The following is a 17,189-nucleotide window of genomic DNA, read 5'->3' as shown; positions in this document are numbered from 1 at the left end:
ATCTCTACAGTTTTTGAAATACTATGCAGAGAGATTTGCATTCAGGCCATTAGTATGGCTATCTGAGAGTTTAAATATTTTATTTGATCTGTGGTGGTTATATGTATTAATTCACTTTGTTAAACTTCGTGGAAGTGTGTATTGATGATATGTACATTTTACTATATGTGTGTTATAATTAAATGTAAATAATTTCCCATAAAAGAAAAATTAAAAAATTAATGCTTTGTATTAGGTTTAGTTCAAGACACTTTTCAGGAGGATCAGGTAAGTGACTTTTGTAATGGTGAGATTAGCTGATCATACCAGAAGCTATAATGGTGATAATGAAGTTTCAGAGAAGGAAGTGGCTATAACGTGAACAGAATTTGGTAATAAAGAATTCTGTCTCATTGGATGTAAACAATGATAAAAACGACAAAAATAATGATTATTCATAATTTTTTATTTCAGGGACTTCATTGATTTAAAGTATTCATGTTGCGGCTAGTTGTGAGCATTGGGGATGTGGATGGGTATGTGAAAAATCGGAAAACAGAGTGAACAATGAGAAAAAATATTGCAATTCAGTGAATGTTATAATTCAATGAATATTGAATATGTATTAAGCAGCTATCATGCTGTAAAGACAGTAAAGAGCTACATATGACCGGGCGTGGTGGCTCACGCCTGTAATCCCAGAACTTTGGGAGGCAGAGGCAGGTGGATCACCTGAGGTCAGGAGTTCGAGACCAGCCTGGCCAACATGGTGAAACCCTGTCTCTACTAAAAATACAAAAAATTAGCTGGGCATGGTGATGGGTGCCTGTGATCCCAGCTACTCTGGAGGCTGAAGCAGGAGAATTGCTTGAACCCGGGAGATGGAGGTTGCAGTGAGCTGAGGTCATGCCATTGCCCTCCAGCCTGGGCAACAAGAGCGAAACTCCGTCTCAAAAAAAAAAAAAAAAAAGCTACCATATAAGATCATTTTTAGAAAAAATTAAATTTTATACCAAGTAAGTATCTAGGAACAACCAGGCATTATGTATTTTAGTGTGTGCCTTAGAAAGCTCACCTTAGAGTTAAGATGTAAGTACTCAGATTGGTCATTGATGCAAAAGATGTTTCATGCTAGATGTGCACACAACATTGAACAGTACACATTTTGTGGCTCTCTTCTTTTGGACCTCTGATGACAAGCTTCATGGTAAGAACATTACCCTCCCCTGGCACCCTGTGTGCTGAGATCCAAAAGCAGTATGATATGGCATAATCCTAGCCTCCAGCTTGATTCTTCCTCTTCAGCATTCATGGTTAGAGAGAACTGTATTTCCTCTGATACAACCAAGGGCTGACTTCCAAGACTCATAACCGTAGCTTTTGGAGGTATTATACCTTTGGCCTTGGATCCTGGCCTGCCATATCTTTAGAGTTCATGAAGTCTTAAAAGTCCAGCTGTCTTTCTAGAAGATTACTTTACAAGAAGTCAGTCTTGAATAATTAACAATTACTACCTTGAAGCAGTGTGCAACCCCTGAATCAGAAGACATGATACTTACAGTGAGGTGATAATTTTATTTTTAGTTTCAAAAGACCTGGGGAAAGTGGAACAAGTAGTAGAAAAGCAGGAAATAACATGGGAGGGATAGACATAGATATAGATATAGATATAATCTCCCAAATATGTATATGTATGTGTGTGTATATATATATATGTATGTGTGTGTATATATATATGTGTGTGTGTGTGTATATATATATATATATATAATGTAGGTATATATCCCTGACTCTCTGGCAATCAGTTCAGAAATTAAGGAGTAAGCCTGAATCACCAGGACAAGTCATAGTTCTATGGAATAAACAGGTAGCCAAAATAAAGCACAAAATAAAACATTTGGCAAATGTTCCAAGTTCTCCCTATTTGCAAAAATTAGCAAGAGAGAGAGAGAGAATTAATGACCAAAGGCCCAACTTCCACCTATGGAATAGAAGAAAGTAATTTAAATATTTTCCTGAGCCAACACAATATATTTTCATTTCTACTTTATATTGTTTTTGTTGTTCTTTTCACATCATTTATTTTATATTGTCATCATTTTGTTAGTTTCCTAGCTTAATATCACTACAGTCCCTTACCTTTTCTCTTACCTTTTTTGCTTTTCTTGAATATATATTCTTTTCCTTTGAATTAAAAAAGACCTTCTCTGTGTCTGTCTTTAATTTGTATAATTTCTCCTGAGATAACTTCAGGTGCACAGGCAAAGAGCCAGATGTGCAATTTCTGCAGAGCTCTGCAAATTGTGTGAAAACAGGGAAGGTTAGATTTTTTTAGACTTGCTCTAAAATCATGAGAACACACCAACCAGGAAGTTTAGATTTTAAATGGTAATCCTTTGGGAAATTCTATTCCAGTAGTATTTTAAGAAATTGAAAACAAAACTTTATTTTTTAAAAGGAGATATATTGTGAAAGAGAGAGGTGATTGAGTTATGACTTGACAATTGTAAATATTGGAGTTTGATTTATGATATACTATTCTTAATATTCATGTAGAAGGGAAACATTCCAAGATTGAATTAAACCTGTTTCCCATTGTGTTACAAGTCTCTTAATATACATGTTTCTGTCACAATCTGTGTGCATTCTTTGACCTTTACTTCCTGCCTTCCCCCATGTCTTTTCCCATACAACAGTTTTGCATGGCTTGTGGAGTGCTCACCTCATGAACAGGCACACTGAATCTGAACATACTGCTATTTCTGAGTCACTGGGAAAACCATTATTACTTCAAAATGATGCGTCATCCATCATGTCACTGATGCCACTGTTAAAGCTTTATTCTTCGATTAAGTTGAATGTCAGAAAATACAAGTCTCCCTGGGAAAGATAACACAAAATGTTTAAATGAGTCTCTCGGAATGTAGTATAAATTCAATTTGGGTCTTTTCTTGAGAACAGAGGTTAATAGATAAAGAGGGGAAGGAAAGGATTATAAAATCACTGGGTGCCTAAGGAATAGGGAAGTATCACTAGAGAAGGAAATAAAAGCACAGAGAAGAGGCCAGAGAGGTCAAAGGTTAATTTCCCCTACTTTTCATTTGAGGACAAGGCCACAGAATATAGAAGGAATCAGTCATAATTTTGTTGGGTGCTGATAATATTTTATTTTATTTTAGCTCCAGGATACATGTGCAGGATGTATAGGTTTGTTACATAGATAAACGTGTGCCAGGGTGGTTTACTGCACCTGTCAACCCATCACCTAGATAGTAAAACCATCAGGCATTAGCTATTATTCCTGATGCTCTCCCTTGCTCCTTCTCCACCCCCTGACAAGCCCCAGTGTGTGTTGTTCCCCTTCCTGTGTCCATGTGGTCTCATTGTTCAGCTCCCACTTATAAGTGAGAACATGTAGTGTTTGATTTTCTGTTCCCGCATTAGTTTGCTAAGGATAATGGCTTCCAGTTCCGTACATGTCCCTGCAAAGGACATGGTCTCGTTCCTTTTTATGGTTGCATAGTATTTCATGGAGTATATGTATCACATTTTCTTTACCCAATCTGTCATTGATGGGCATTTGGGTTGATTCCATGTCTTTTCTATTGTGAATAGTGCTGCAATGAGCACACATGTGCATGTATCCTCATAATAGAATGATTTATGTTCCTTTGGGTATATATCCAGTAATGGAATTGCTGGATCGAATGGTATTTCTAGTTCTAGGTATTTGAAGAATCACCACACTGTCTCCCAAAAGGGTTGAACTAATTTACATTCCCACCAACAGTGTAAAAACATTCCTATTTCTCTGCAGCCTTGCCATCATCTCTTGTTTCTCAACTTTGTAACAAATGCCATTGTGACTGGTGTGAGATGGTATCTCATTGTGGTTTTGACTTGCATTTCTCTAATGATCAGTGATGTTGAGTTTTTTTTGATATGTTTGTTGGTTGCATAAATGTCTTCTTTTGAGAAGTATCTGTTCATGTCTTTTGGGAGGCTGATAATTATTAGTCATCATTTTTGGTAACTAATTCTACTCAATGGAGAACATTTCCATATTTTTAATGCCTCTGCCACAGTAATATTACAAAATGAAAATACAGAGCTGACAATCAGAAAGTTTGGTCATTTAAATAAAGACAGAATTTACCATTTTGGAGAGATGTGAATTTGAAGGAATCCCAAATGGGCAGTGGTTTCCTCCCTCCCTCCCTCTTGTTACACTCAATGTACATTGAGCTCAAAAGAGCTATCTTCATTTATCAGGTCAGCATAGGATCTGTCCTTAATTTTCACATACCTAAAATAGCCAAAGTATACAATCAAAGAGCCGAATGGTGACTGCCAGGGGCAGAAGCAGGAAGGATTTGGAGCTGCTAATCAACAGGCAAAGTTACAGTAATGAGAGATGAGTAAGTTCTAGAGATATGCTGTATAACACTGCCCCTGTAGTTAACAGTGTTGCTTTGTACACTTAAAAGTTTATTAAGAGAGCATATCTCATGTTGTGTTCTTGCTATAATAAAATACTTTTTTAAAAAAATGAGATAATTCAATGTCCTTAAAATGCCTTTTAAAAGACTAATATTGGCTTGACTAAGTGTGTGTATAGTTACCATAATCCCAATATGTGAGTTAGTGCATAAAACTTCCATGCAAAATTCAACTCATTATACACCATACAATTTTGTCCCTAAAAAGAATCATCTTTGTTCATAGACATCCAAGTTATGTTTCTATACTCTCCCTTTGATTCTACATTAAATAAATATACTCTAAATACTACTTTTTAAAATAAAAGAGACTAATGTATTGGAGGATTATCCTTGTACATCCTTGAAACTGAAGAAATTTGGACTGAGCGAGGTGGCTCATATGTGTAATCCTAGCACTTTGGGAAGCCGAGGTAGGAGGATTGATTGAGGCCAGGAGTTCCAGACCAGTCTGGGCAACATAGTGAGAGCCTATCTCTACATAAATAAAAAATATATAAATAAAAATAACCAAGCATGGTGGCACTTATGCCAATTGTATTCCTAGCTACTCAGGAGATTGAGGTGGGAGGATCACTTGAGTCCAGGAGTTCAAGGCTGCAGTGAAGTATTATTATGCGACTGCACTTCAACCTGGGCAACAGAATGAGACTCTGTCTCTAAGAAAGGAAAGAAAAGAAAAGAAATTTGGACAAAATATCCAAAGCTATTCTAAAACTATTGATAAGCATAGACTACTTTCTAGATATGCAGATATTTTCTGGTTTAGAATATGAAACATCAAACTCAATCACCTAATGAGAAAGGATAACTTAAAGAAATAAGGCAGCCTGAACCCTGGACCTAGAGATTCAACTCAGCACTAATGCTACTGACAGTTTCCTATCTATTCTTGAATTTCTTCTCCACGTCACATGTCCCTAAGGTGCCTCAAGATCAGTTACTGTGTAGCATCAATCTTACATTTTAACCTTTCCATGTGAAGTCTGCCATTTAGCTTACATGAGTGTAGATACATGGCAAGTTTTTTAATCACTGAATTTGCACATGGGGACCTATGTCATAGATTCTAAATAAGTTGATTATCTCCATTATAGGTCATATTTGATGACCTTGAGATGTCATATAATTATGGCCAGAATGACTTTGACTTATTTAAAAACTCTCAGTTCTTTCGGAAATATCCCCATTTTTCTAAAACTGTAGAAATATAATTTGCTGATTTGACTTGCCTGGGACTTTTTTTCTTGGGAGCCAAAAATCTTTACAAAGGACACATGTCTCAGGTTTGTCCTAAGCCAATTATAATCTTATCCTGGATTCAATAACTATTAACAAACAAATGTGAGATGACTAGGTAGGTCAAAGTATAATAAATTACTAGTCATGCATAGGTAGTTCATTACTTTTTTGTTCATGTACTACTCTCTAATCAACAAGGCTTTCAATATTTATTGTAGAATCATATCAAATTGTTAAATAGCTTTTATCATCTCAGGCCTTAATGCTGTTTTTAATAAGTATTTAAAAATTTATATAATAATAAAATATTTAATGAGTTGCTATAAAATAATGCCATTTGAATCCCCATTCAAAATAATAGTGCCTAGGTTAATATTCAAGTAGGTTTTAATAAACATATTTAATTAGTGGTTAAAATCAACACTCTATAAATACATAGATCCCAGAGTCCTATTTACTTGAAATATTGATAGAAAATAGTAATGACATATGAGCAAGTTAAAAGCATTTTGTTTTGAGTTTTTCCCACTCTTCCCTTCCCTTTCCAAAGACAGAGGAGCCTCACCTTGTGGCCTCCACCACCACAGGCCCATGGGGACAACTGCCAGACTACTGCCCATGTTCCCTTAAGGCCCAAGGGCTTTTCAGTTGGCTTGGAGTGAATGCTGCCTGGCTTGGGATTCACCCTTCAGGGCTGTGAGCTCTGCTCTGGCCCAAGGCAGGTCCAGAAATGCTGTCCAAGAGCCAAGTCCTAGAGGCAGGGACTCCAGGGGCCTACTTGGTACTCTACCTCTCTGTGGCTGAGCTAGTACCTAAGCAGAAAGGCAAAGTCCCCTTTACTTTTCCCTTTGCTTTTCATAAGCAGAAGAAGTCTTGCCCCATAGCTTTCATAGCTGGGAATGTGCTGAGTCTCACTTGAAACCAGCAAGTCTCAGAGTCTCAAACAAGGCCCTCAGTGTAGTACCTGGGTGTCACTGCTGGGCTCTTCAGTTAGCAGATGCTGAACCCTGCCAGAACTGCATCCTTCCCTTGAAGGCAGTGGGCTCCCTTCTGGCTCAGGGTGTGTCTAGAAATGTTCATTGGGAGCTAGGGACTGGAATGGGGGCCTCATGACTTTGACTTGTGTTATATCCTGCTGTGGCTGAGCTGGTATCCACGATGCAAGACAGAGTCCTTCCCACTCTTCCCTCTCCTCCCCTCAAGTTAAACAAAGGGGTCCCTTTTGGAGCCAGGAGCTATGCAACCTGGGGTTAGGGGAGGGGTCAAGCCAGCACTCCCTTAGCTGGCTTAACTGATGTCTCAGTAGGTAGTTGGCCCTTCTCACCCAGTCCCCTGGCTCTGAGCCCAGTTCAGCACTAGGACTCACCTAGGAATTGCAGTCTGTGTGGCTTAGGCTGCCTTTCAAGATTATTTAGAACCCCAGAGCACTTTAGCCTGCAGTGGCGAGGCTTGTGGAAACTGGAGTTCAGACTACTGGGATCGAAGACGCCCCTCTGGCTAGGGCTGGTTAAAATGCTACCTCTGTGGGTGAGTGTCAGCTGAGTTTGCTCTGGGTTTCCTTTCTGCTCTAACAGGACAGCACTGATTGCTGTGCTCTGTCTCTCCCTAGTGCACAGAAACGCGCCCCTTGCACCATACTGTGGCTGACAGGGGATGGGGAATGGGGGGATGATCATAATTCAAGACTGTCTTTTCTGCCTCTTCAGTGCTTCTTTCAGCGATATGAAGTTAAAACCAGCTCACCTGATTGAGTGCTCACCTGATTTTGGTTTTTATGAAGGTGCTTTGTGTGTGTGTGTGTGTGTGTGTGCGCATGTGTGTATGTTTGTGTAGATAGTTGTTACATTGTTGTCCTTGCCCAGGGGGTTGTTGTGGGGAACGACTGGTGGAGCCTTCTATTCTGCCGTCTTGCTCCACTAATAAAGTAGAGCTTTTAACTTGTTTATTGACCATTAATATCCCCACCAACAATGTTTCTGTTCAACTCCCTTGACATTTTTATATTTGCTTGGATAATTTTGTCTTAGTTGAAATTTATTGTAAAAGCAGGATATGAATATATTTTCCCATTATGTACCTTGTCTTGCATTTTGAGATTCTTAATTTATGTATTATTAGTTAAAATAGAAATCAATGTTTTAATTTTTTCTTTATTACTAATTCTTTCTTTGTCCTGTTTATGTGGCAATGCACTTATCCTGTTTGCATGACACATTCTTGGTTCATGCCTCAGCATATTTGTTAATAGCTCCTCCCTTTCTCTGTCAAAACTTGTTCCAGATAGAACGTTGAATTGCATAGTCATACTATGTTTAATAAATTTTTACCTTGAGTATAATGATTTTTTCTTATATTACTGTCTAAAAGATGTGTCGTTTTCTCTTTTATATTTATATAAAAATCCATTTAGAAAAGTTTTTGTTTATGTGATAAGAAAAAGTAAATTTACGTTATTTTCTTCCACGGTTAAACAATTGATACAATATTATTTATTGAAAATATTATCCTTTATCTTTATCCTTATGCCACTTCAATACATTGCCATATGTTTAGTAAATAAACTAATCAGAATATTCTCAAGTCTATTTCTGATCTATCCTGGTCCATTGGTCTTTTTATATATATCCTATATATCCTGAGTCAATGCCATGCTATTTTATTTAATATAGCTTTATGATGAGCTTTCATATCCAGGAAAGCAACATTTTCCACCATGATCTTCTCCTTCAAGAATGAGTTGATTCTTCTTGATTATTTATAGTTTCTTAATAACATTGTGAAATTCTTAAAAAAATGAAATTTTGAGTGGAATTGCATTTAGCTCATTTAAATTTGGGGATATTTGACAGCTTTAAAATTTTGAATCTTTCAATTTTATGTGAACATCCTGTATGTATTAACATTTTAGAATATTTAGTATCTTCAAGATCTGTGGTAACATCCTCTTTTTGTATTACTGACACTGATTTTTTGTACCTTCTCTCATTTCTTGATCACTTTCATCAGACAAAATCATTAAAGAACCACATTTTTACTCTATTGACTCTATTTTACAACCATTTTCTATTTACTATTTACTATTTACTATTAATTTTCTATTAATTTATACGCTTAATTTTATCTTTCCCTTCTTGTATATTTTGGCATTTAATTTTGCGATGTTTTTCTAATTTAAGAAGTTAAGTCATTGAGTTAGCTTTTCTTGTTTTCTTAAATAAGCATTAAAGCCATAAATTTTCCTGTAAGTATAGCTTCTCTATATCTCATAACTTCTGATGTGTAATAATTTATCATGATTAATCTAAACTATTATTATTCCCATTTTGATTTCATTTTGATCTATGGCTTATGTAGAAGTACATTTCTTAATTTCCAAATTATGATTTTTTTAGTTATCTTTTTTGATTTACAGTTTGAGTTATTGTACTCATAAAACATATTGTAATAATTTTACTTTTTATAATTAATTGAGGCTTGCTTTGTGGTGAAGGATACAGTCAATTTTTTAAAAAGTTACATGTGCAATTGAAACTATTGAGCAACTTGCTTTGTGTATATTTACAATGTTTCACATTTATCAAGTAAGTCAAATTTGCTAATTATATGAAATTTTCTATATTTTTGTTGATTTTTTTGTCTATCAGTCACAGGGAGAAGTTTATTAAAATCTCTCACTATCACCGTATATTTGCCCTTCAGTTTTGTAAATATTTGTTTTATTTCTATTGGAGAATATGTTATAGGCTTATAGACCTTGGGATGTTTACATGTTCTTGGTGAAATTAATATTTTATCATTATCATGTTTCTTTTTATATATATGTCAGCGTATTTGTGTTTGTGTGAGTGTATACTTGTGCACACACTCTAATAGCCATTGTCTTTTAATTTGCACAATAGCTGGGTTAAAATGAACGTAATTATGTACACGTTTGGGTTTAAATCTACCATCTTGCTATTTTCTCTTTATTTGTCCCCCTGCTCTGTTTTTTTTCCCCCCTCGTTCCTTTATCTTTAGGACAATTATGTGTGCATGTGTGTGTATTTAATTTATTCTTTGGGACAGTCATGTGTGCATATGTGTTTGTATGTTTATGTATTTAACTATATTTCCTCCTCTATTATTTTAGGAATTTTTTACTCTTTCATTATAGTGTTAGTGCTTAGCCAAGAGATTACAACATACATTTTAAAATGACCTATGTATACTATTCATGTGTACTTTTGGCTTATTCCTGAGCAATGTAAGCAACTTAGAACAATTTAAATCAAGTCACTTTCTCACAAATCGTATGCCTTTGAACTCCTATATTTAATTTGGTATATACTTTAAAAGAAACAAGACATAATCATTGCTTATACAGTCAATATTTATTTAGATTTGCTCTTTATTCCTCTGATTTTCCAACAGAGATAATTTTCTTTATGCTTCAATATTTTTTAGTATGCCCTTTAGTATGGCTCCTTAGGGATTAGTTCTTATAACTTTTATTTGTCTAACAAATCTTTAGATACTTTTGGTTTTGCTCATCAAGTTGCTTAGGAATAATTTATGTACAATAATTACATCTATTTACAGTGTATAACTTTTTGAATTTTGACAGGTATAGGAACTCACAAAAATAGCACTAAAAAATAAGGTAATAGAACTTTTACATCACCCCAAAAAGATTCCTCATAGCTCCTTGTTTCTCTCTGTGTCCCTGGGCCTAAGCTACCACTGATTGGAATTCTTCATGCCATATTAGGCTAGTTTTCATGTTACACAAATTATAGCTTTGTGTTTTTTATTTATCTGGCTCCAAATCCTTCTTCTGCCTCTTATATAATGGATCTACTCAGCAATCACGTCCTTTTTAATATAAAATTTATTTTTCTTTAAGGGAAAAGTTATTTTGGAATTTATATTAATGTATAATATCATCTTGGCTGGGCGCGGTGGCTCACGCCTGTAATCCCAGCACTTTGGGAGGCTGAGGCAGGCGGATCACGAGGTCAGGAGATCAAGACCATCCTGCCTAACAAGGTGAAACCCCATCTCTACTGAAAATACAAAGAATTAGCCAGGCGTGGTGGCGGGCGTCTGTAGTCCCAGCTACTCAGGAGGCTGAGGCAGGAGAATGGCGTGAAACCTGGGAGGCGGAGTGCAGTGGCACGATCTCGGCTCACTGCAAGCTCACTGCAATCTTGCACTGAGCCGAGATTGCGCCACTGCAATCCAGCCTGAGGGACAGAGCAAGACTCCGTCTCAAAAACTACTATATATATATATATATATATATGTATATATATATATACATATATATATAGTAAAATTTAGCAATTTGTTTTTGTGTCCTGTTTGATCCACATTGAAGATATTTTCTTTTGTTTCTATGTCTATTTGTTTAATTTGTTGGTTTTATATTTGATTGTTTCTTTAATATTCCTATTAAGTAATTGGTTACTTGCAAATAATAAATGACCAGATTATAAACATTTTATATTGTGTGTCACAGTTATTTACCAGAGATTCACAGTATTGGCAAGATTGATGTGGAATCTATGAAGTCTTTAAGGTTTTCAAAGTGTCTAAGAGGAAATCTATGTTTTAAAAATACAACAAATTTGTATTACATATGCTTTACAAGTAGTATCTAAAAAATGAGTCTTCTGGCCAGAAAACTATTCTTAATATCTAAACAAAAACACTATAGTTTTATAAATCTGTAATAGTATTTCATAAAATTCCAAAAAGATCCAGTATCTCTAAAAAGAAATCTTATTTAAGATTTTCTTTTTTTAATAAAAGGGCAAAAGATAGATGTCATATAAACTTCTATGGCAAGACTTATAGATAAAATATTTCATCTCAGAACCCTAGTGAGTACTCTTTCATTCATTCAGCAAGTATTTAAAATCACCTTCTGTTTTTCAGAAACTATTCTGTTAGCAGACAAAAGACACTGCCTTCATGAAACTTATATTCTAATTAGAGGAGATAGATCATAAACATAATTATATGCAAATTACATAATATTTATGAAAGAAATAAGTGCTACAAAAATAAAGCAACATAAAGAGAATGAAGGGAACTGGCAGAAGAATTGCAATTTAAGTAAAATTGCAAGTGGTAAGTCCTCATTGAAAAAGTAATATTTTTGAAGGGAAGGATTTATTTGTACTATAAAATTATAATAGGTAAGAAATCAGATTGGTAGAATATATGTTAGAGGCATTCTATTTTGATGGAAACTGGACCTATGCCTGTAACTTCAGTGGTCCAGATTTCCTTTGAAGTTTTTACATTAAGGAATAAGTACTTAATAATAGCAGCAAGAGACACAATATAAAATATTTATAATATGGTTATTTATTATTTGCAAATAACCATTTACTTTACAGGCATATTAAAGACACAATCAAATATAAAACCAACAAATTAAACAGACACCAAAACAAAAGGACATGTCTTCAATGTGGATCAAACAGGACACAAAAACAACAAAAATGAATGCATTCAGATTTGTGCACACACGTGTGTGGAGTAAGAAGACTACAACTGGTTTTATGACATTAACATGCAGTCAGGAAAACCTCTGATTTAGATTATAGGCTTGAGAGCAAAGGGCGGGAATGGTTTGGTCACTAACTTGCCTGATGATTAACTGACATAATCTTGTTCAACTTTTCTATTTGTGGGCAATTGTATATGTGGCCATTGAATTAAAAAATGAAAACTTGTGTTGTTTTGGTAAAATATGGAGCAGAAAAAAATTATTTCTACAGGACTACAGTAAAGACTAATATTTTACTTAACATATTTTATGAATACTCACTTTTTGACATTGGCAAGTGTTCATTTCTTACCACATTCTTGAGCAAAATAATATATCTTTTTTTAAAATAAATGAAAATTAACCTTATTTTACATTAACTCAAACTTTGAACCTTTTTATGGCAAATCCCCCATACATAACTACTCCAGCTGACACCTACTTCATAAGAAATATTCATTGAGTTCTGTTTGAATACCATATATCCAGTGAACAAGTGAGTGTCCTCATTATTCATGAATCAGATAGCACCCCAAGTGTACCCAGCATTAAATTGCTTTTGAACCATCTGTAATCTCTAGAAATGTCTCCTTCCAAAATGCATTTTGCAGGGAAACTCAATTTGAATTCTGCATTTACTCTAGCAGCACACAAAAGTCTATAGATAGGCTTGAAGGTCATTTTGACATTGTTCCTTTAAATAAAACTTTTCTATATTTATGGAACAAAACCCAGGAATGTTCTGCATGTCACAGGATAAGAGGATAGGATGCCAGATTGGTCCTTTTCTGAATAATAATAAAGCAAACCCACCCTTCCTTTAAAAATAGATGCTTGTTCTTTCTAAAACAGAAACAACATACAGCTTTGAAAGAGACAAGCAGAAAGCCATGAAATGAGTCATCAGCTGTGTTAGGTTACAGTGGGTTTATCTATGACTGTGTGTGAAAAACCACTCACAAGAAGTCAGCAAAAGTGCAGCCAATTGCTGAGAGCTAATCATTCCGGGTTATTTTTGGAGGAACATGGTGTTTGTAGGTAGCATTGACAGTTACCAATTATTGCCTCTACCTGGCAAAATGCATGGGTTTGGAACAGTTATCATGAAGGTGTTCTCAGCAAGAACTATATTTAAACTGCTGACGCCAGTAATTGTGGATAGCTCACCCAATCCTGAATTTGATCTTAAGTGTTTTACAGTATGCAGACAAATACACTTAACTGGGGCTTTCATCGTCCTCAAAGTGTGCCTGATAAACAGCTTGCACCAAAATCCATATTTTACAATGTTCCTTTAACTGTCTAATTTCTGTTGAGTATCATGGTATTGAAAGGAACTCTTTTACTATGGTTGCTTCAGAAATATTTAGGTGTAAGATCCTATAATCAAATCACTTATAATACTCATATAAAGGCACCCTGGTGCATAATAATATCTATATTTGGTTTTACATGGATAATTTATAGCTATTGAGATGTAATAATAAACTTGCCTTGGGAAATATAACCAGGAAAATGAATGCATTTGTTTTATTTCTGTTGATTACCTTGAAGGTGCACAATATAAATGAAAACATATTGTTGGTATCTTTGCCTTTATGGGGGAAAAAACCTTCCTTGTTTGAGGTTGTTGTGGTGATTATTGCTATTAAGAACACGTCAAAGAAGATTGGTACTTTTTGTTCAGACTTTCTACTTCCAATTTTCCCAGGGTACAAATAAAATTTAAAGGGAAAGAACTAATAAATTATAGGCACAGCATGACTACAAAGGAAACATGTAAGTTCAGTATAAAAAAATAATGAATTAGTTCACAACATCAGTAGAGTGGAGAGCAAACAATTACTGACTGCACCTCAGTGTCTCTGACTCATTTCCACCCATGCCTACCCTCTAGGATCAGTGAGAGCAGTACTATTTTCCTCTTTTTTAATCTCCTTATTGGCTAAAAATGTACTACATTTTACAATGACTCTCAAGAGTCTTTATTCTAACTTTATAGGAGAAAGGTTTCCCAGATATATATAATTGTTTATTTTGATGAAAAGTACTTCTATTTCTGTTCATTTGGATTTTAGCTGACAAAACAAAGTAAATTTGGAAAAAATACATGGAACTATAAAGAGGAAGTTTTAAAATAAATGATTTCCATAAAAGGATGATCTCCATTGCCTAAAGGATTTTAAGTACACCAAAGAAGTTAATAATTACAATAGTTGATTCTGTTGACTATCATAAATGACACTAAAATGTGGAGAACAACTCTGACTAGGTTAACATTATTTGATTGGTTATCTTACCCTTGTTCAATTCTTTTTTTTGCCTATGGTTTTGTAATTTATGAAGTTGAAAAAATAACAATTACGTTAACTTATTTTGCTGTTGATTTTGGAATAAGTTAGTTGCATATGTTAAAATGGCTTTCTTGAAGAATGAATGTAGCAGCCTACTGCTGCAATAAAGATGTCCCTGGGAATTGTCATTTTTTCACTGTAAAGATAACACAAGATGTTATCTTGGTTCTAAAGAACACATAGTTTCTTTAATAGGAACTATTTTAAAGTAACCCTTATTCAGCTGCTGGGATTGTATTACATTCCAAATCAAATCTTGCTAATGCTTTCTCATCAGATAGAGTCCTCCTGTCCTTATATTGTTAATGAACGAACATACTGCAGGAGTCTCTGAAGAGCCTATGAATCTTGGTTTGTATAGGGGGGATTTTATACAATAAAGTCTCTTGTCTATTTTAAACAAAAATAAGAATGTGGTCTGCTTAATATAGAAACTAATGTGTAAATTTCTGAGCAGCTGAATTCTGTATCAATTTAGCCATCCACTCATTAAGGAAACAAACTTTTTCATAAGAGTGAATCAAGTATTTTCTCAATTCTTAGTATTATCATTCAGATATGCAATTTTTCTATAATGTATTTTATGAGCAAGTTGTCTTTGTCCAAAAAGTCTGAGATAAAAAATAATTTTATATTTTGCATTACTTAAAATACTACCTGATATGGTTTAGATCTATGTCCCCACCCAAATCTCATGTCAAACTGTAATCCCCAATGTTGGATGTGGGGTCTGGTGGAAGGTGATTAGATCATGGCAGTGGTTTCTCATGGTTTAACACTACCCCCCTTGGTGTTGTCTTGGAGAGAGTGAGTTACTGTGAGATCTGGTCATGTAAAAGTGTGTAGCACTTTCCTTCCCTCTCTCTTCTTCCTGCTCCATCCATGTAAGACGTGCCTGCTTCCCCTTCACCTTCTGCCATGATTGTAAGTTTTTTGAGACCTCCCAGCCATGCTTCCTGTACAGCCTGCAGACCTGTGACCCAGTTAATCCCCTTTTCTTTATAAATTACTCAGTCTCAGTTACTACCTTATAGCAGTATAAGAACTGACTAATACACTACCAATCTACAACTGGATCACTCAAACATTTCTGCCAGCAATGTAAAATGGACAGTCCCACTGACAGTTTCATAACAGTCTGTTTGTTTAAATGTTAAACATGTTAAACAACTTGTTAATTTTTGCAAGTTCAAATGTTAAACAACCAGTTTCATAAAAGGTTAAACAAGCTGTATTAGTCTGTTTTCGTGCTGCTGATAAGGACATACCTGAGACTGGGCAATTTATAAAAGAAAAACGTTTAATGGGATTTACACTTCCACATGGCTGGGAGGCCACACAATCATGGTGGAAGGCAAGGAGGAGTAAGTCAACTCTTACATGAATGGCAGCAGGCAAAGAGAGAGCTTGTGCAGGGAAACTCTCATTTTTAAAACCATCAGATCTCGTGAGACTCATTCACTATCACGAGAACAGTGCAGGATAGACCCGCCCCCATGATTCAATCACCTCCCACTGGGTTCCTCCCACAACATATGGGAATTGTGAGAGTTACAATTCAAGATGGGATTTGGGTGGGGACACAGCCAAACCATATGACATACTAATAATACAGCCCAGTAATCACACTCCTGAGTGTTTATCCTAGAAAGATAAAATCTTGTAGATAGGAAAATCTTTATACAATGTACTCAGCAGCTTTCTTTGCAAATCCCAAACTAGAAACCACCCATGTGTCCTTCAGTGAGTGGATATGGATGGATTTAAAGAGGCATGGTACAGTCATACAATGGAAAACTACTCCGCAATATAAGAAACAAATAAATTATTGAGATAAAAACTTGGATCAACTCAAGGACATTATGCTCAGTGAAAAAAATCTCAAAAATTGCATAGTGTTGCATGACTCCACTTATATCATATTCTTCAAATGACGGAAATACAATGATGGAAAATGATCAGATAGAAGTTGCCAAGAGTTAGGATTGGGATAAGGATGTGACACAAAAAGGTAGCAAATGGGAGTTTCTTTGTAGTGATCAAGCAGTCTGACAGTGGTGATTACATGAATTTACCCATACAATAAAATTTCATAGTACTACATTCCTGGACCACACACATACTCTCTCTCTCTCTCTCTCTCTCACACACACACACACACACACACAAAGTGTATGTAACAACCTATGAATTCTGAAAAAATCTGTAATTTAGTTAATCATTTTGTACCAATGTTGATGTCCTGGTTTTGAAATGAACTCTGGGTAAGTACAACATTATCATTGTAAAAATGTGGGTGTAGGGTCCAGGGACTCTCTGTACTGCTTTTGTCACTTCTTGTGATTCTTAAATTTTTCAACATGAAAATTTAATCTCTATATTACCAAGATGGTATGAAAGTTTGCAATTGCTTATTAAGTTGCAGGCATTAGCTATTTTATACCTGTAAAAGAAGAATTGTTTTATCCCCATTTTATGATTGAAGAACTTAAAACTCACCAATATTTTTTTCATAAAGTCACACACATAGGAGCTGGGCCTATGAACAAACCCTGAATTTTTTCCCCAAATTTGTACTAT

At 35.2% G+C, this 17,189-nt stretch overlaps 1 long non-coding RNA gene across 1 annotated transcript in view; it reads right to left on the bottom strand.

Moving 5' to 3' along the window:
- Positions 1-1,830: 1,830 nt before the first annotated feature.
- Positions 1,831-17,189, bottom strand: part of LOC104007007 (uncharacterized) — a 186,008-nt gene continuing 170,649 nt past the window's right edge. The window contains exons 6-7 of the long non-coding RNA XR_001718772.3: positions 2,702-2,859; positions 1,831-2,273 (exon numbers count right to left, since the gene is read on the bottom strand). This is a non-coding gene — a long non-coding RNA (uncharacterized LOC104007007). The remainder of the gene's footprint in view (positions 2,274-2,701; positions 2,860-17,189) is intronic.

This window comes from Pan troglodytes, chromosome 5 (genome assembly GCF_028858775.2).
Source record: "Pan troglodytes isolate AG18354 chromosome 5, NHGRI_mPanTro3-v2.0_pri, whole genome shotgun sequence".
Taxonomy (NCBI): Eukaryota; Metazoa; Chordata; class Mammalia; order Primates; family Hominidae; genus Pan; species Pan troglodytes.
Note: the sequence above shows the minus strand (reverse complement) of the source record. Positions and strands in the feature narration are given on the sequence as shown.